Here is an 18424-nt window from a genome sequence, read left to right on the forward strand (position 1 = left end):
TTCAAAATGCAGAAATCACCGGTCTTCTGTGTCCTTCGCGCTGGGAGTTGGAGACTGCAGCTGTTCCTATTCGGCCATCTTGCTCCGCCCCCCTGTGCTTAGCTTCTTATCTATATTTTCTCATGTAGTCCTTATAACAACCCTATGACTGACTATTATTATTCCCACTTGGAAGATGAAGACACTGAGGTTCCAGGAAATGAAAAACTCAGTGCAAAATCATAAGACCAGAAGTGTTCAAGAACAAGATTCAAACCAGGTTTGTAACCAACAAAAACTGTCTCAGTCACCATGCCTGGAGATCTTGATTCCACAAAAGTCAACATTCTGCTCTTTCCACTGAGGAACATTTCGGGAAATTCCCTTCTGTCATTTGCCTTAAAAACTTCATAATTCTTGGGAGACACAACTGTTGCTTTGCAAAGCAGTTCTATTAAATATGCATTAGACTGCTTAGCTTGTCCTGAAAATGAGTTAGTCACCTTTCTCTTTTTTTCCTCACTCTGCATCTTTTTATACAAGGAACTTGTTGACCCTGCCCTGGTATGTGCACGATAGAGGGCAGGGAAGAGAACAAGCAGAAAAGGGAAAGAAATATGTGGGGATGAATCTAGCTCATGTCCAGAGACTTAAATGGGAATGCCCTGTGGAAATGAACTGTGAAGGCCTGGCCAACAGGGCTGTCTGTCTAGTACCTTCCGCCTTCTGTGTAGCTTCACAAAATAATTATCATAGGTTAATCAGGTCAGCAAACTTGCCGGGCACTGACAAGCCGGGCAGTCTCAGGTGTGCTCTCAGTGGGCAACTGTGAGGACTCTCTGGCTGCTCAGATGAGCAAGTCAGCTGGGAACAACTGATCTGCTGAGAAATCTGATGGCTGCCTCATAAGGGGAACCAGGTCGCTAGGATCGCTGGGTGAAGGCTGCTCACCCTTCAAATAGTCTAACCCTCTGTGATCAGGCTGTTTTAATCCCCACATCTCCAGACTCTCACAAATCTGGAACTGGTTTGTAGTCGAAGGTCCTGGCAGGGATAATGTGTTTAATTGGCTTTAAGGCAGAAAACACAAAGCACACGACATGCAGCAAAGTTAGTTTTGTAATTACAGAAAGTCCGATGCCCTTCAGAAAGGTTACATGGGGGTATTTCTCCAAGATGGATTGTTTTTTGTTTTGTTTTGGGTGGTTTGTTTTTGTTTTTGTTTCATGGTGTTTTTATCTACTGCATAGAATTTGGGGGGGAAAACCCAGGATTTTAAATGTGGACAGGAATTTAAATCCTTGGTGGGCACATAGCAGCTATGGTACCATGGGCATGATACCTAACCTCTGTAAGGTACAATGGGGATAATTATATCCACCTCTTAGGGAGGTCATAAAAATAAGTTGAGATAAAACATATGAAAGCACCCAGCACTGGCATGCTCAGTCCATATTAGTTTCTTATTCTCTTCATTATTTTCATTATCATCATTATCACATTCTCACCTTTTTTCATCATTGTCAGTAGCAGTCACATCAACCCAGTGTCCTGACTTTCAAGACAACCATGAAAACGCCCCAACTGCTGCTAAATTACCAGCAACAAGGATCTGGTGAGTAAGTTATTTTGGGGAAGTCAGGTCTTGTCAGCGTGCGTCGAGTTTCTTGCAGTCCTGTGTGTCAGTCTTTCTTAAACCCCTCAGATACCCAGAACCTCTCTGTCTACTAAAAAGAACTGAACTATTAATGTCCCTCATAGAAGAAGAAAGGGAAACCGGCTCCTGTAAATGTGGGTCAGGAATCACCAGGGAGGTAATGACTTGGTCTGCTCTGTGTTCTCTGGCCCTCCTTGGTCCTTCCATGAAAGCCCTCTGTCAGGAGCCCTGCGTGGCCATGGAGTGATTGCCCTTTTGTTCTACAAATTCCTGGATATGACTCACAGAACCGTTTAAGCACGTCTCTCTTCATGTTCCTAGGAATTTTCTTGACAAGAGCAGTGCCTATCCTGAGGCAATCGTATTTCTCCTTGACTTCTCTCTCCAGTATCAGCTTGTTGCTTGACACCACTGCACAGCCAACTGTATAATGTGGGTGAGTCTAGCTGCATTTTCCTCAGACACAAGCCTGGCTGCCCACTGCTAAGGTGACATCAGGCCAGGCCACAGTGAATCATTTATCCTCCCTGCCTTCCTCTCCAGCCCTGAGTGAGGTGGAGTCCTTGAAACTGTCACCATCCAGTGGAAATCAGTGCTGCACTTTCAAGAGGTTAAGCATCAAAAGAGCATAAAAGGTGTTATTACCCCTGTCTCAGTAATTCCCCTTCTGGAAACCTTTTCTAAGGAAATGATGTGAAAGGATTCGGTCATAGTGGCTGGTAGTTACTGAGCACTCACCATGTGCTGACACTGTTATAATTGCCAGGTATATATTGACTTATTTAATCATCATAACAACTCCAGGAGGAAGCAGTCAGGTTATCCCCATTTTTCAGATGAGGAAACCAAAGAACAGTGAGACAATTGTATCTATATTCATGCTGCTTAAGTGTGTAAGAGCTGAGAGTGAGCCCAGGTGGTCTGATTTCACAGTCCTCACTCTTGATTTCTATACTAGTGTGGCCTCTATGCACAAAGCTTGATATAAATAGAAGAGGAAGAAGAAAAAGAATGAGGAGGGATGGGAGAGAAGGATGAAGGGGAGAGGGAGAACAAAAGGAAGGAGGAGAATAGGACAGGGAGGAAGATTTAGAATAAAAGTTACATTTATTGTTTATGATCGTGAAAATCTGGGCTAGGGCCATGTGGGCGGAGTATGCTGGCATTCCAGGTACCCAGGGTATTCTGAAGAAAGAGAGGTCTGTGGGTTCTACGCACAGCTGCCTTGTCACCCGCTGGGGAGGAGCACAGTACTGACAGTGGGGCTTACGTTTATAAAGTTGGTATGAAAATTAATAGGCATCTACATTCCTAGAGGTCAATAAATAGAGTGAGAGTTGTTTGTTTGCTTGCATATTGGAATGGAGAAAAATATGTCCAGTCCTAATAAACTTTAAAGTACTTCTGCTCTTCCCTTCCTAAACGCTTTCATCTGTCCACATTACTATGGGAATTTTTTGATGCTGTCAAATGAGTCACTTATAATGGGAATTTTTAAAATAATTATGTTGCTATGTCAAAAAATTTGGAAATTAAAAGATGTTGTTTTACATTCTTGGCACAAAATGCCCCAGGTTCAATCTTCTCAGAAAAATATGAGGCACATCTATCTAATAACAAAAAGTTTTCAGAATGATTATCCTAGTGATTCTCTTTCTGAAAATTTACTATAGTGAACTAATTGACAAGGGGAAAACAATTTTTCACAGGAAGATAATCCAATATCACTTCTAATAATAAATATTAGAAATACCTCAAATGTCCAGCAGGGAAATAGTTAAGTATCTTAGGGATATCCCCTCCATGGAATAGTATGCAGTCATTGGCAATAATAATTTCAAAGACAAAATGTGGCAAATTGAGAAAATGATTAAAAGTAAAACACACACAAAAAATTATATAGATATTATTACCATCAAATGATATACATTTTTGCATATAGACAGAGATATATTTTTTGCATGTAGGCAGAGACTGAAAGGCTATACAGAAATTAAATCAGATTAACGATGATGGAATTCAAGATAGTTCTTTTTGTTTGTTTGTTTGTTTTGAGACATAGTCTCGCTCTGTCGCCCAGGCTGAAGTGCAGTGGCGCGATCTCAGCTCACTGCAAGCTCCGCCTCCCGGGTTTACGCCATTCTCCTGCCTCAGCCTCCCGAGCAGCTGGGACCACAGGCACCCACCACCTCGCCCGGCTAGTTTTTTGTATTTTTTAGTAGAGACGGGGTTTCACCGTGTTAACCAGGATGGTCTCGATCTCCTGACCTCGCGATCCGCCCATCTCGGCATCCCAAAGTGCTGGGATTACAGGCTTGAGCCACCGCGCCCGGACTAGTTTTGTTTTTATGTGCTTGTTTCCACATTAAATATTACAAATTTACAGATCCAATGATAAAACGACAAAGCATTGTAATGGGTGCAGTGCGAGAGGAAGTCTTGGGACAAGCAAGAAGATAGACAGGAAGCTATTGCCCTAATCCAGGTATGAGATCCTGTAGTGAAGCTGAACAGTGACAGTAAGGGGAGGATTCTAGAGATAAGCTATAGTCAGTGAGAGTGAGAGGGAATCGCTGATATTCCAAAGTTTGTGACTTGAGCCTAACAAGAGAATAACAGTAGAGGAACAGGACTAGGGAGAATTTAGGAACGTTATATGTGGAGACATTCTTTAAGCGATATCCAGTTGGAAGTTGGAATACTGTTTTGGAGCTCACAGCAACGTGTGACTCTGGTCCCCCAGTGTCTCTATGTGCAGAGGATGGTTTTGTATCCAAATAGAGATCTGAGCTCAAGGTAATTCTTAATATACAAAATATAGGACTCAGGCCACCATATTACAGGTCAAGACTCATCTTAGTGATTGCCAAACTTAGAGTTCTGTATTTGTTTTCTTTTGCCACATATTACTCCAAAACTTAGAAGCTTAAGCATTTGCAATCTCACAATTTCTGTGGGTCAGGAATCCAGGTAGAGCTTAGCTGTTTGTCTCTAACTAAGAATCTCTCAAAAGGGTATACTCAGGGTGTGAGATAGGGCTGCAGTCATCTCAAGAGTAATCTTGGAGAGGATCTATTTCCAAGCTTCCTCATGTGGCTGTTGGCGGGCTCATGTCCTCACTGACTGTTTGCCAGTGACATCAGCTCCTTACCATTTGGACCTCTCTCTTGAACAGTTTGAAACATGGCAGCTGGCTTCCTTCCAAGAGAGAAAGAAAAAGGGAGAGAAGAAGAGGGAGAGAGAGAACCCAAGACAGAAGTCACAGACTTTTTATAACCGAATATCAGAAATGACATTCCATTACTTGTGCTGTATTTTACTTGTTACAAGGGAAATGATAAATCTTTCACATTGAAAGACAGAGAATCACAGATGGGGAGGAGCAGCAGGAGGTGGGGATTATTGGGGCCTATCTTAGAGGCCTCCTACCACCAGTTTTGTGGAGGTAAATTGAAGTTGTTCCACACCATTACCACCAGCACCATCACTGCCATCTTTGCCATATTCACTCACTACTTACTCTTTTGAAAAATATGGAGAAGTTGATTTTTGCAGAACTGCGTAAAGTTAGCCTTCAAAGATCTCTTCAAAGCTATCCAGCTCAGAAACAGTAAATGCAGTGCAGCAAGCATGTTGCCATTCTCCCCTTTCATGCTGCTGTCAGACATAACTAATCATCCAATTCCCCCTCCCATATCCATGCTAGGCATAACTAATCATTTAAGGCCTTGAATGTTGTGAGCATGCCCAACGTCTTGAAGTAAGTAGCAAAACTGATATTTGAATTCTGATCTGATGCCAATGTCAGTTCTGTTCCTGTTACTCACTGTCTACCTTTCAGCTCCACTCCTGGCAAGTTATTTTACAGCTCCATTTCCTATGCAGTGTGACTTAACAATTCTAATATTCGGGAGGTTGTGTGGTAAGTGTATATGTATATACCCACTGGCATATTCTGTTGATTAGAATTGGCAAAACAGTAATCCAGATCACAAGATCACACATGTACACACACATACATATAGATGTACATGTATATTTGTATATATTTTTCTTTTTCCAGAAAGTGATTATACCATTCTCATCCAATCTAGTTCAACCCACACCAGTGTGAACACTAGCGAATTCTTCTTGCCAGTAGTGGAATGTGCAATGTGCCCAAGAAGATTGTCTAAATTTTAAAGGACAGAGACCAAAACAAAGTGTTCACTGCCTATATCCCGCTTACTTAGAATAGGGTCTGCCATGCAACGTGCCGTAAGCATTTGATGAATTAGTATGTGAATGATTACAGGAATGAAATCAGCTATTTTTCTACCATCAGTCATTCAGGCACCACTTCATAGGTTTTGCCATACACCTGTGTTTTTTGAACTTAATATTTCTCTTTAAATCTATTCATTTTAAACCTAAATAATTTTTAAACAGAACCTGTAACTTGCTATCATCAATCAAAAAAGAGTTCTTTTTAAATGACATAGCATATCTATTTTACAACATCCACAAATCACCTAGAAATCATCTTGTATAACACTAGAGGTGAGTGTACTGCACTAAACAAATGGATGTAAATTCCATAGCATGTGTCCATGTTTGGAGTCTCAGAGATGGCTCAAGAAGGCCTTTAAAGAGCCGTTGGCAGTGCCTGCCAGGAGCCTGGCAAGAGTAATTGCTCTCTTTAACCCTGGGAGAGATTATTTTAAAGTCTGTGAAATATCAGTGGAATTGGAAGAGGCGTGGTCAAGGCAGTGGCAGATGAGAATCCATTAAAACATTCTGTAGGGAGGCTGTTCTCCCTTCCTGCCAGGATGCTAGTCACATTCACTCATTCAGTCATTCATCCAGTACCTTTTCAGATACTACCATGAGCCTAGTCCTGAACTAGGTTCCATGAAGACCAAAAGGAATAAGGCCCAATGCTTGTCCATCAAGAGCTCAAGCTAGAAGAGAAGTGAGAAGTACAAAACAAACAAAAACCCTTCATACACTTATAAATTCTTTAATAGGGTCATGCATAAGATGTTTAAAATACTGAGGAAGCAAATGCCACTGCCTCAGAGGATACAGAGAAGAGGTAACACCTGTTCCTCATTACAAAGAACAGGTATGTAAGGGCGCTCAGAGCAGAAAACAGAATGGGTAAAGGCCTTGGAGGTGAAATACAGTGAGCATGACGTGTGGCTGAAGCATTAAGAACCACTGGGCAATAGCAGTGGTGTACCAAAGGAAGTGGAAGGGGTAGAGGTTAACTGTGAGAGTATGGGTTATGAGGGCTGCTTAGCTTGGTGAAAGAGTCTGGAATTTATCCTGAGGGCAAAGGAGGTTATGAAGGATTTTAAGCAGAGGAATAAAGCAGCCAGTCATATATTTTAGAAATGTCCCTCCAGCTGATGTCAGTAGTATAGACAGGGGATGCAAACTTGGTTTTCTCATCTGTGCAATGGTCTTTGTAAGTTACTTCAGAGGGATCACAGGGGAATTAACATCTCTGAGTGAAGCACTTTGATTTCCACAGAGAAAAAGCCAAATACATCTATTAAGTTAAAATGCTATCATCCTTGAGTTTCCATAATCTTTTCTCTGACCTATCTTGCCCATATAAGCATACTGCACCAGGAAAGAGTTTGTGAAAAGAATTCAGAAAAATGTAATCATAATACACAAATTGTGCTATTGTTTATAACTAGTAACAGTTAATGTGAGTAGAAAACAAGAAGAGTGCCATACGCAGAGTAATTAGCTTTCCTAAAAAATTTAAAGCAAAGGGAATTGGTCACAGAGGAACGGAGGTCTCTGCTTGGTCACTTCCTTTTTGGATTTGGGCAAGTCTCTTAGCTTTCTAAGCTTCACTTTTCTCAGCTCTAAAATGCAAAAATGAGTTTTGGGTTATAGATCTCTAAGGCTCTTCTAACAGAAGTTCTAGGCTTTTAAGATGTTCTGGGCAGGGCACGGTGCGTCGAGCCTGTAATCCCAGCACTTTGGGAGGCCAAGACAGGTGGATCACCTGAGGTCAGGAGTTCGAGACCAGCGTGGGAAACATGGCGAAACCCCATCTCTACTAAAACTACAAAAATTAGCTGGGCGTGGTGGCACATGCCTGTAGTCCCAGCTACTCAGGAGGCTGAGGCAGGAGAATCGCTTGAACCTTGGAGGCAGAGGTTACAGTGAGCTGAGATCACGCCACTGCACTCCAGCCTGGGTGACAGAGCAAGACTCCATCTCAACAAAAAATAAATAAAGAAATAAAATTTTAAAAAGATGCTCTACATTTTTTTAGTTATACAATCTCTTTGATGGTAAAACATACAACAAAAAGTCACAACTTACACAGGCAAGTATTAACAATGGATTGTTTTAACATATTTAACTGGGTGTTCGTATAAAAATAAATCTTTTTATACTAATATATGATGCACATTAATACAAGCAGAATTTTATCTAAGTAGTTCAAGTGTCTTGTTTTTGTTTTTTGTTTTTTTTTTTTTTGAGACTCTCTGGCCCAGGCTGGAGTGCAGTGGTGCGATCTTGGATCACGGCAAGCTCCGCCTCCCAGGTTCATGCCATTCTCCTGCCTCAGCCTCCCGAGTAGCTGGAACTACAGGCGCCCACCACCACGCCTGGCTAATTTTTTTGTATTTTTAGTAGAGATAGGGTTTCACCGTGTTAGCCAGGATGGTCTCGATTTCCTGACCTCATGATCCGCCCACCTCTGCCTCCCAAAGTGCTGGGATTACAGGCATGAGCCACCGCACCCGGCCAAGTGTGTGTGGTTTTCTTTTTGTTTTATACTAATTATGGTATTCTTGCTGTCTTGACCAAATTTTTATTTTATTAGTCACATTGTCACCTTCTTCATATTTTTTTTTTTTTTACTTTTACTTTGGGTTCAAGGGTACATGGGTAGATTTGTTGTAGAGGTAAACTCATGTCAAAGGGGTTTGTTTTACAGGTTATTTCATCACCAAGTACTAGGCCTAGTACCCAGTGGTTATGTTTTCTGATCCTATCCCTCCTCCCACCCTCCATCCTCAAGGAGACCCCAGAGTCTGTTGTTCCCCTCTATGTGTCCATGTGTTCTCATTATTTAGCTCCCACTTATAAGTGAGACCATGCAGTATTTGGGTTTGTTCCTGCATTAGTTTGCTAAAGATAATGGCCTCCACCTCCATCCGTGTTCTTGCAAAGGAAATAATCTCGTTCTTTTTTATGGCTGCATAGTATTTCATGGTGCATATGTATCACATTTTCTTTATCCAATCTGCCGTTGATGGGCATTTAGGTTGATTCCATGTCTTTGCTATTATGAATAGTGCTGCAATAAGATGTTCTATGCTTTTTAATGGCAAGAGTTTCATAAGTATCTGGGATAAGAGCATTTGAGTCCAGAGAGTGAGAAATGCAAAACCCTTAGAGCAACAATGAGTTGTATGGGTTAGAAGAAAGTCAAAATGCCAATGTAGATACAGCACAATTGGCCAATGGGGAAAGTCATAGAAAATAAGATTAGAGAGGTAAGCAGTGACTGGATCACGTAATGCTTGGTGGGTCATTAAGAAGTCTGAATTTCATTCTCAGTAAAATGGAAAGCAATTGAAGTGATTTTAGAGACAGAAACACAATCCATTTTAAAAGGAATACTGGCTACTGAGGTAGAGAAAAGATATGGGGAGAGGAAAGAAGGAAGAGTAGAAGCAGTGAGATCAATTTGTAGGCAATTGTAGTCCAACAAAGACAGCATAGTAACTTAGACCAGAACTGTCGGATGGAGGGAAGTGAGATTAAGGTAAAGCTGGCAAAACTTGCTGATAGCTTAGATGTAAGAAATAAGGGGAAATGAGAAATCAATAATGATTTCTGTATTTTGAAAAAGACTGGAAATAATCAGAGTATTTTGAGAGGGAAGAAAAGATTAGGATTTCTGTTTTAGCTGTATTACATTTAAGATAAATAATAGACATTCTAGATGTTTGGCAGGTAATTGATATCCCACATATCGTGGAAGAATTTAGGACAAGAGATAGAAAGTTGGGGGTTATCAGACTGTATGAAATAATCCGTAAACAAATGCAGATGTCGAGGAGACAGTAGAGAAACACACTGAATCGTCAGAGCAGGGATGGAGGAGCCAGCAAAAAAAAAATACTAAGACGGGTTGACCAGTGAAGGAGAAGAAAATCTGGAACTGACTATCACAGAAGCCAAGAGAACAGAGTATTGAGGAGAGAAAAAGTGATGAACTTTGTCAGAGCACCTGAGAGTTTAAGAGTAGCACTGATAATTGATCACTGGATTTGACAACATGTCATTGTTTGATGGCATTGATAATAACAGTTTTCAAAAAATGTTTTTGAAAGAATGGGAACTAATGCCTGATTGGCACATTTTAAAAAGGATTAGAAGTGAGATAGTGGAGAGAGTAAGTACAGATGGGCAATTCTTTTCTTGAGTTTTGCTTTAAAAGAGAGGAAAAACATATGGCAAGAACTAGAAGAGAATATGAGTCAAGGGCGGGTTTCATTTTCTTAACATGGGAAACAGGATAACAGAATAGCATGCTTGTCTGCTGATGGCAATGATCAACAGAAAAGGAAAAAATGATCACGAGGACAAAGGGATGACTACTACAGGAACAAAGTCCAAAAGAAAGAAGTGGGATGAGATCAAGTGCACAAGGAGAAGGGTTGGTTTTAGTAGAAGCATGAACAATCCTTATGAATAAATATATAAACAGGAGAAAGCTGGCTCTGGAGGTTAAGATGCAGATAAGTTGGAAAACTGGTAATGAGAATACATGTTCTTATCTTCAGATCACAACTATTTTCTTAGCTGGATAAGAAGCAAGGTCATCATCTGAGAATAAAAAGAAGGGGGCAGAGTAAGAAGGTTGAGAAATGAGAAGACTCCATTATGGTTGTCTTGGATAATGAGAGAATCAAAAAACATGACAAGGTTGCTAGGGAAAATAGAAAGTTCACTTGAGGTTTGTGGTCACAAATTTGAGGTTAGACCAGACAGTATGGTTGAGTATTTTTCTCCAGTTCACCATCAGTGACCCTGGTGTAGGAACGAGGGAGGCATGGTTGGGTTTGAGGACTGAGTTTGACTGGCTGAGAATGACAGAAGGGCCAGGAAGGTGAGGATTTGCAAGATGATTGCAGCTTCAGATTCTGGGACCTAAGCTGAGTGGTGAGTGAAAGGAAGGCATAAAGGGGATGGGGACACTAAAAAGGAATGGGCTCAATGACCCAGAGGTGCAGATGTAGTCAGAAAATATATAGACTAGAGATTAGAAAAGATCTGCCAGTTCCTACTTTGACATATTTGGGCAAGTTTCTTAGTTTTTTGCTATCATTTTTCTTCATCTGTAAAGCAGGGAAAATAATATCTACCTCATAGGGTTGATGCAATGAAAATATGTTAATCACCTAGAATCGTTAACATTTACAAAGAGATCTAGTACTGACACACAGTATTTGCTGAAAATTTTCCTTGTAAGGTTTTATACTTTTGATGGTCAAGGCATTGGTATAATTTGAACTATGTGTACAAAATACCAAATATCTTTATGAAAAAAGAAAATTCTGGCAATAACTGGATTGTTATTTTACCTAGTTTGGAAAAGATCTGGATTGTGCCAATTCTTAAGAATTTATTTAAACATTGGGCATTGTGTAAACATTTTTAAGCCATTATGAATTACTACCTTCGTCCCAGAGATTGTTGGGGAATGAGAGAGGTGAAAATAAGGGATGGGGTCATACCTTCAATTTTAGGTATACATCCAAATTTTATAGAAAACAATCCTTTTTGTGTTTGCATTACAAATCTCAAATCAACAAGTTCATCTTCATTGGTCTGGTATGTCAATGAGTTAAATTACACTTTCTGACATATGTTCTAAGCTTCATAGAGAAAATTGCAATTCCATAATTACATTCCAAGGAGCAATCTATACCAATACCAACACTAAATTTATTATCTCCTCCCTACACTTATAGTATCTTCTGTATTTTCTTTCTTGGTATGTTGATTCATCTCCCAGGCTAGAAAATCAAGAGGCATTGGAGGTTCATCTTTCCTTTTTCTCTTACCTTCCACACCTGATTAATTGCCCATTTCAGGTGTCATTCCTAGGTCCTAGGAAGCATAGCCTTTATATCTGCCAGCTCCATCTCCATGACACTATCTCTGCTCATCTTCATCTCTCAACTTTATTCTTCACCAACCCTTACGTATCTTCCTCTAATTTTTCTTCCTTCTGAGCCAATACTAGTGGTATTTGACCTTAATAATTTTGCATCACTGACTCTTTGAGAATAACATTTTCGACATTCTTTTCAGAAAAGAAAGCTCATGTGCACATAGACATGGCTTTTCACCTACAAGTTTAAGGTATTCATCTCATCACATCTGTGGACTTTTATGTGTTCAGGGATACCAAGTAACAAACTATAGCATCATCTCTGGCCCAGGGTGAGTTTTAGAAATTGCAGCTCTCACAGCACTCCCCTCCTGAATAACTCCATATGTCAGGTTGTGGCTGAAGTCAAGACTCCTCAGTGTAGACTCAAAGCTCATCCAAATGCTGCCCCACATTTTTTTCCAGATGCAGCTTCTTATATCTGTAATTGAAACACATCAAATGCAAAACTTGCCCTGTGTTTGATATCTCTGTTCTCTCCCTGCCTATCATGGTACCCAGTACTGAGAAAACTTAATAAGCATGTTGGGACACAGGAAAGAAAGGATTTTTATGTGATCCTGTTTTCCAGAGTAATATTCAAAAGGCAACATTCCCAAGAAGAAGATGGGCAATGGCAAACATCTTTGGCAAATACTAATAACAACTTTACAAATCCTACTAATCTCTGTCTCCTCAGCTCTGCTCACTAGATCGATACTGGAATCTATTATTTTAGTGCATTTCCACCTCCACTCTCCAAACCCTATTTCCCCAGGGACTCTACAGTTCACTGATTTTTTAGCTTATTAAAGTCATACCACTGCTTTCTCATTCTAAAATGTTCTTACAACAATGTGGTTAAGAGAATGGGCTCTGGAGTGAGAAAGTCCAAGATGTGCACCTCTGCTTTATCAATGATTAGGTGCATGACCTAAAGAACATTATTTAATACATGGGAGCCCCACTTTTCTCATCTGAAATATGAGTATAATATCTGTTATCTCAATAAATAAAATATTATTTTCAAATTGCTTACCACATTGCCTGGCACATAGTTAGTGGTTAATAAATATAGATGTTTTATCCTAAAATATGATATTAAGGTTCCTTCTAAACCCATGAGTCTATAATTGAAGCCAAATTATTAGTCCAGAACTCACTGGAATCTTGGGCGATGAGGGAAAAAACCAACAATTGTTTATTGAGCAGTTACTATGTGCTTGGCTATTGAAAATTCATTGTCTACTTACCTTCATAACACCCCCAAATCAGTTTATTAGTAATCCCTTTTAAGCTTGAGGCTACTATTAGTTTATTAGTAAAAATGTAACATGAGGCTACAAAGTTTAAGTCATGTGCCTAAATTACAGAGAGAGTAACTTGCAGAGCTGGGACTAATCACCTCCTTGTGTTAGAATCTGAGCTCTACAGAAGGCTTTGTCCTTAATCTCCACGCTGCTTATGAGTAAACCCCCGCATTACGTCTTTCATTGGAGATATCACTTTTCTGTTGCGTCTCCTTCTGCCAAGATGATGTTTTACATGGATACTAAAACCAGGACTAGAGATCTGATGCCTGTACAGAGCCCACAAAAGCCTAAACAAAAGAATGGTTTGAAGTTCCATCTCTGCTTGGTGGTCTATAGTTTTTCGGTATTAACAATCAGTAGAGAACCGTTTCCACAAAAACTGCAATGTTCCACTGAGTTCTGGATTAATGATTTGACTGTAGTTATGGGGTTAAAAGAGACCTTAGGATCCTATCCAAAAGTCCACTGAATTGATTAAAGCCAAACATTTGGAAAGATGTGGCTTCACAGACAGTTTTCTTTACGAGGTTCCACACCATGCTTTGAAAGTAAACTCCTCTTGTCTTAAAGATTCAGTGTTTTAAACCTGATACCTGAGAATCCCAACTTCCCTTTTATGAAGTGGCTGAGACTTATCTGTAGAGGAGGCACACCCAGTTAACTCAAATGCTCATCTGGAATCATTGCTCACAAGAAAGTGAGAATTGGATGATAAAGTTGAAATAACCAGAACCCTTGAAGAAAGATGGCACTTCTTGTTAATATAATCATCAGAGAAGGCAAAACTTTTGAGAGGCAGACCCCAAATATCCAGAACACAGACCTAGAAGAAAAGAGGGTACAGGAGGGCCAGGAGATCTTCAAACGTGTCATTCTGATTTTTGCAGTGGTCAGTGATTACAGGGCGCATCGCAAGAGGTTGAAAGCCGAAGGAAACAGCGGGAGTCCATTAAAAGTTCTCTGACGTGCTCAGCTTTAAAGATCATGAAAAAGAGATGGAAAGAAGGGCATGTAACCATAGAATCAAATGGGAAAATGGTACAGAGGTGCCCAGAAAATCGATAGAGGAAGTTCTAAGGGGCTCACCCTTGCTGGTTGATGCCTTCATCCAATTGTTTAGTAACATTGATTGAACATCTGGCTCTACCAGGAACTGAACAAAGACTTTCCCTCAAGTGTGAGCTTGAGCGTTAGGTTCTTCAGTTCCTTCTGATTCCCTGTGATCCAGCCCGTGCTTATTGTCTTTATTTTCTGAGTCGTGCCTCTATGGCCCCCCTCCTCTCTGAAAGCAAGGCCACTTGAGTCGTGCCTTTCTGAATGAAGTCAATGTCTGTGCCAGTCAATGCACAATTGTCGCTTATGACCTTCCTGAGGTTTCCTGTTTCCTCCTAATGCATTAGAAGAACAAATCAATAAAGTCTGTGTCCCAGTACCTTGGGTAACTGCCATCTTCATGGTTACATCACTATCCAGGGTGACTGTGAAGCAGTGGGGCGCTTAACCCCAGGAGCAGTGGGGGGACTGGGTTGGGCTCATTGGAGTCTCACACAGAGATGGCGAAATGGCTCTTGGCTGATATAGAAGCACAAGCCTCCCCCACCACATGGTGATTTGTATTCAGCAGCAGCCCCCTCCCTTGGCACCAGGCAGATGGGTCCCCAGGAGAGATCCAAGGAAGCAGGAAGGGGCTGTTGTCCTTGACAAGGAAACGATTGATGTCTCTGCTTTCTCACCCTCTTTAAATTGAGATGGGGACAAGATTAAAAGTTCAGGCAGGAAGCCAAGTGGTGATTTACAACACTGAGCAACCAGCCTAGTTTGTGAGGAAACCTGTGGTCCATCTCTCAAGAAATGAGCTGCCTGGATATTTGAAATGTTCACTATTCTTGCCAGAATCTAGACATTAAAGCCCTGTCATAACAATAATAATAATGATAAAAATAGCAAGGAAAGATAAATAACAATAAACTCTATTTATCGTATGTTATATTCAATGTCCTATATTTTATCATTGTTATCTCTAAATTCTCACAATGACAGTGAAAGGCAAGTACAATTACCCCCATTTTATAGGTAAGGAAACTGAGGCTTAGAAAAGTTAAGAAACTTGATTGAAGTAACACGGTTAACAAGGAGTAGAACCAGGATTCCAGCCCAAGTAGCCCTGGCTCTAAAGCATGTACTATTCTATTGCACTGCATTGGCTGATGCAAAATGACATGGTTGGCTTTTCCCAGGACATAGATACAGTTGAAGCACAGTCTCAAGTTGGTGTGACCACCTGCTTAGCTAAGGGTTCTCTGGGGTGTATGAAACTAGGCCAGGCCTCTTGTTGCTTACATGCTAAGGGTGATGGAGCTCATTCCCTCTGGCCTATGACACTGAAGACTTTGCTGTGGGAGCCTTTGCAGTCCCTTGTCCTGCCTTTGGCTTTGTGTCATGGAGTGGAAGCTCTTTCAGTTGTAAAGTTTTCACAGGGAAAGCAAAGCCAAAAATGGGGGTAGGAATGGGATATCAAGAGCAGGCAGTGAGAAATGTGTCTGACACGGACATCTCTAGCAAAAGTAAGGACAGTGGTGTCAAGGAAGGTCAAGGTCAGGTATCAAATGGATAAGATATCAACAATTTATACACCTCATGTCCAGGATAAAAAAGGGAATGTATTAAAATAAATTAAAGGTAGATCTGAGGTCAGAGTTGTCAGGAAGATGAGACAGGTAGTAATAAGACCAGTTAAGGGAACTAGAAAGTAGGTAGTTCTAGAAACATGAGAACTTTCATGAATAGTTTATGACCATGCAGGGCTTCTCTTTAGAAAGTGTCACACCCTGCTTTGAAAGTAAACCTCACCTTGTCTTAAAGATACAGTGTTTTAAACCTGATACCTGACAATCCCATCTTCTTTTCTATGGAATAACTGAGACTTATTTGTAGGGAAGGCACACTCAGTTAACTCAAATGCTTAGAACACTGTAGTAGAAGGTCAATGCATGTGATCAATCCCCATGAGAGCCAGTTAGGTTAGTTCTGTCTCAATGCCACATCCCTGCCTTCAGCCTTAGGCAACTCTATGGGGGAAATAAATGCCATTAATTAGAAGGGGCACCAGGCAAGTTTGTATGTACTGAGCAACAAAAACCCATTCTTTCTCTTCGAAAGGTTCTCAAAGCTCATGGTGAAACAGCAGCATGTTCCTTTCATGAGGACAACAGAGAATTTGGGGGTTTATCAAAGATCATAACCGTCTCATTTCTCTCCAAAGAGATAGCAGATTTAAGGTCTGATATGATTATTTATGTTGATTTAATTCACAATGTGATTGTTTAATCATGTTGCATTGATCTTTGAACTCCTTCAATTCAATAACTTTGAGTGGCTCTTCTCACACTCAAGTAAAAATAACTAGACATAGACACTCCACACATCAACAGATTATTCTGCATTGCCCTCTCAATCTCTTTTTTTTTTTAAACTATGACTCTTTTCTGTGCTATCAGAAAGCATACTTCCTTGGCCTTTTAGGCAAAAATATAACCTTGAGGATCCCAAGTGAACTTGTCTTGACTTAAACTGGAGAGATTACTCCTTGGAGGTTTTCTGTGTCACCATGTCTTCCTTCTTCTCACTTTGCTCACTCCTATTGGGTGAAGTGAGCTTCATCTGGTATTTTACGATTTGAGTGGTTAACTCTTCTGATTCTGAACAAAAGACTATACTTCATTCTGACAATTTGTACCCTCCAGACTTTCCTCCTGAGTAGTTCCTTTCCAACCTCTTTGGAGAATGATAGAAAAAGTCTATTTATTCGGCACTCCTTATGGGTGAAAGCTCTTCCAACCTATAAATAAAACAAATTTAACTTGTACAGGGTTACTAATGCTGTGGAGAGACAAATAAAGAAGCTTGCTGCCTTCTGGCTGCAGGAATCAGGCCAAGGATTTTCACAAAATAGCCAAGGACTCTAATTTATGAAGAGTCTTATTATGATAAGAATTTAACAATAACAATTCCATTTTTGTTGCAGACATTCTTACAAAAAAGAACACCGAAATTGACCTTACCCTGACAATATGATGGCTGAGGGATTTATGATCACTTGTAACATTTGAAATTGAGGCAGAATCTCAAGAATACGACTCTGGTGAAAGGTCCTATTTATGCTTTTGATGTCTTTCAGTTGGACATTTACCATATGCCTATTGGTAGGTTTTTTACACCAGGACAGTGAAGGTGATACAGGAATAAATAAAACACTATCCCTATCCTTTAATATCATTTATTTATGGGGTCAATCATAGCTTTTCATTTTCCAAAATCTTTGATAAATGTCAGAATTATGTTTTTTAATATTTTTACAGAATTACTACTATATATGATAGAGGATGGAAGGCAAGGTACTATGAAATGGAAGATATTTTGAATTAAGATATTTGGACCTGGGTTCATATTTTTGCTTTGGTCTTTGTTAACTGAGTGACCTTGGGAAAGTTCTTCTACTAAAAAAGAATGAAGATACTAATTACTTCATGAAATTGCTGTGAAAAGCACATAACAAGTATATCCACACTCAACAATGTATGCTCAGAAATGAAGATCCCTTTTCTCTTACTTGCAAATAAAGTCTTACAGTAATACAGTGGGGATAAAGGTTTAAATTGGGGGATTCAAGAAGGTTATAGAAAGAGGTAGCATTTTCATAGGGGAAGGAGAGAGTCCAAGAAATCAGATCCATTTTCTACAAAAAGAAATAGGAAGACAGATAATTCAAGAAGAAAAGTTTACATGGTTGAAGACCCGAAGTTAGAAATAGTGATGTGTCTCTATAGGAAGTTAGGAATTGGGGTGGACACAGTTGTTGGAAGAAGGATGGTTTCAGCAAAGGCCCAAGAGTTGGGTGACAATTTCAAGTGTTTGTGAAGATATATGAAAAAAACATTATAAAGTAGTTAGGATATAAGAAATAGAGAGGAGGGAATGAATTAGCATTTATTGAGTGTCTTGCATGTTCCAACACTGTACTACTTGCCTTATAAACTTTTTTTCAATAAACGCCTACAACAATCCTGAGAGGTGGATATTATTAGTTCCTCAATGGACTCAGAGAGTTTCAATTATGTGTTTAAGACCATAGAGTTAGTAAAGGACAGAGACAGAATTCAAATGTAAGCCCATGTTACTCCACATCCTATGCATTCACTAAGCCTCTCAGGAAAACCAGTTTATTGGACCTTGTAATCATTTAAGAATGAGATGATAGAAGACTATTTCAGTCTTCTATCTACCCTATTTCAGGGT

The 18424-nt window shown here is 40.0% G+C and overlaps 1 long non-coding RNA gene across 1 annotated transcript in view; it reads left to right on the forward strand.

The window, feature by feature from the left end:
• LOC105516150 overlaps positions 1–18190 on the forward strand; it is a 55160-nt gene extending 36970 nt beyond the window's left edge. Inside the window, exons 2-3 of the long non-coding RNA XR_001002439.1 lie at positions 1507–1594; positions 17154–18190. This is a non-coding gene — a long non-coding RNA (uncharacterized LOC105516150). The remainder of the gene's footprint in view (positions 1–1506; positions 1595–17153) is intronic.
• The last annotated feature ends 234 nt before the right edge of the window (positions 18191–18424 follow it).

Source organism: Colobus angolensis, unplaced genomic scaffold (genome assembly GCF_000951035.1).
Source record: "Colobus angolensis palliatus isolate OR3802 unplaced genomic scaffold, Cang.pa_1.0 Scaffold276, whole genome shotgun sequence".
In the NCBI taxonomy this organism is placed as follows: domain Eukaryota; kingdom Metazoa; phylum Chordata; class Mammalia; order Primates; family Cercopithecidae; genus Colobus; species Colobus angolensis.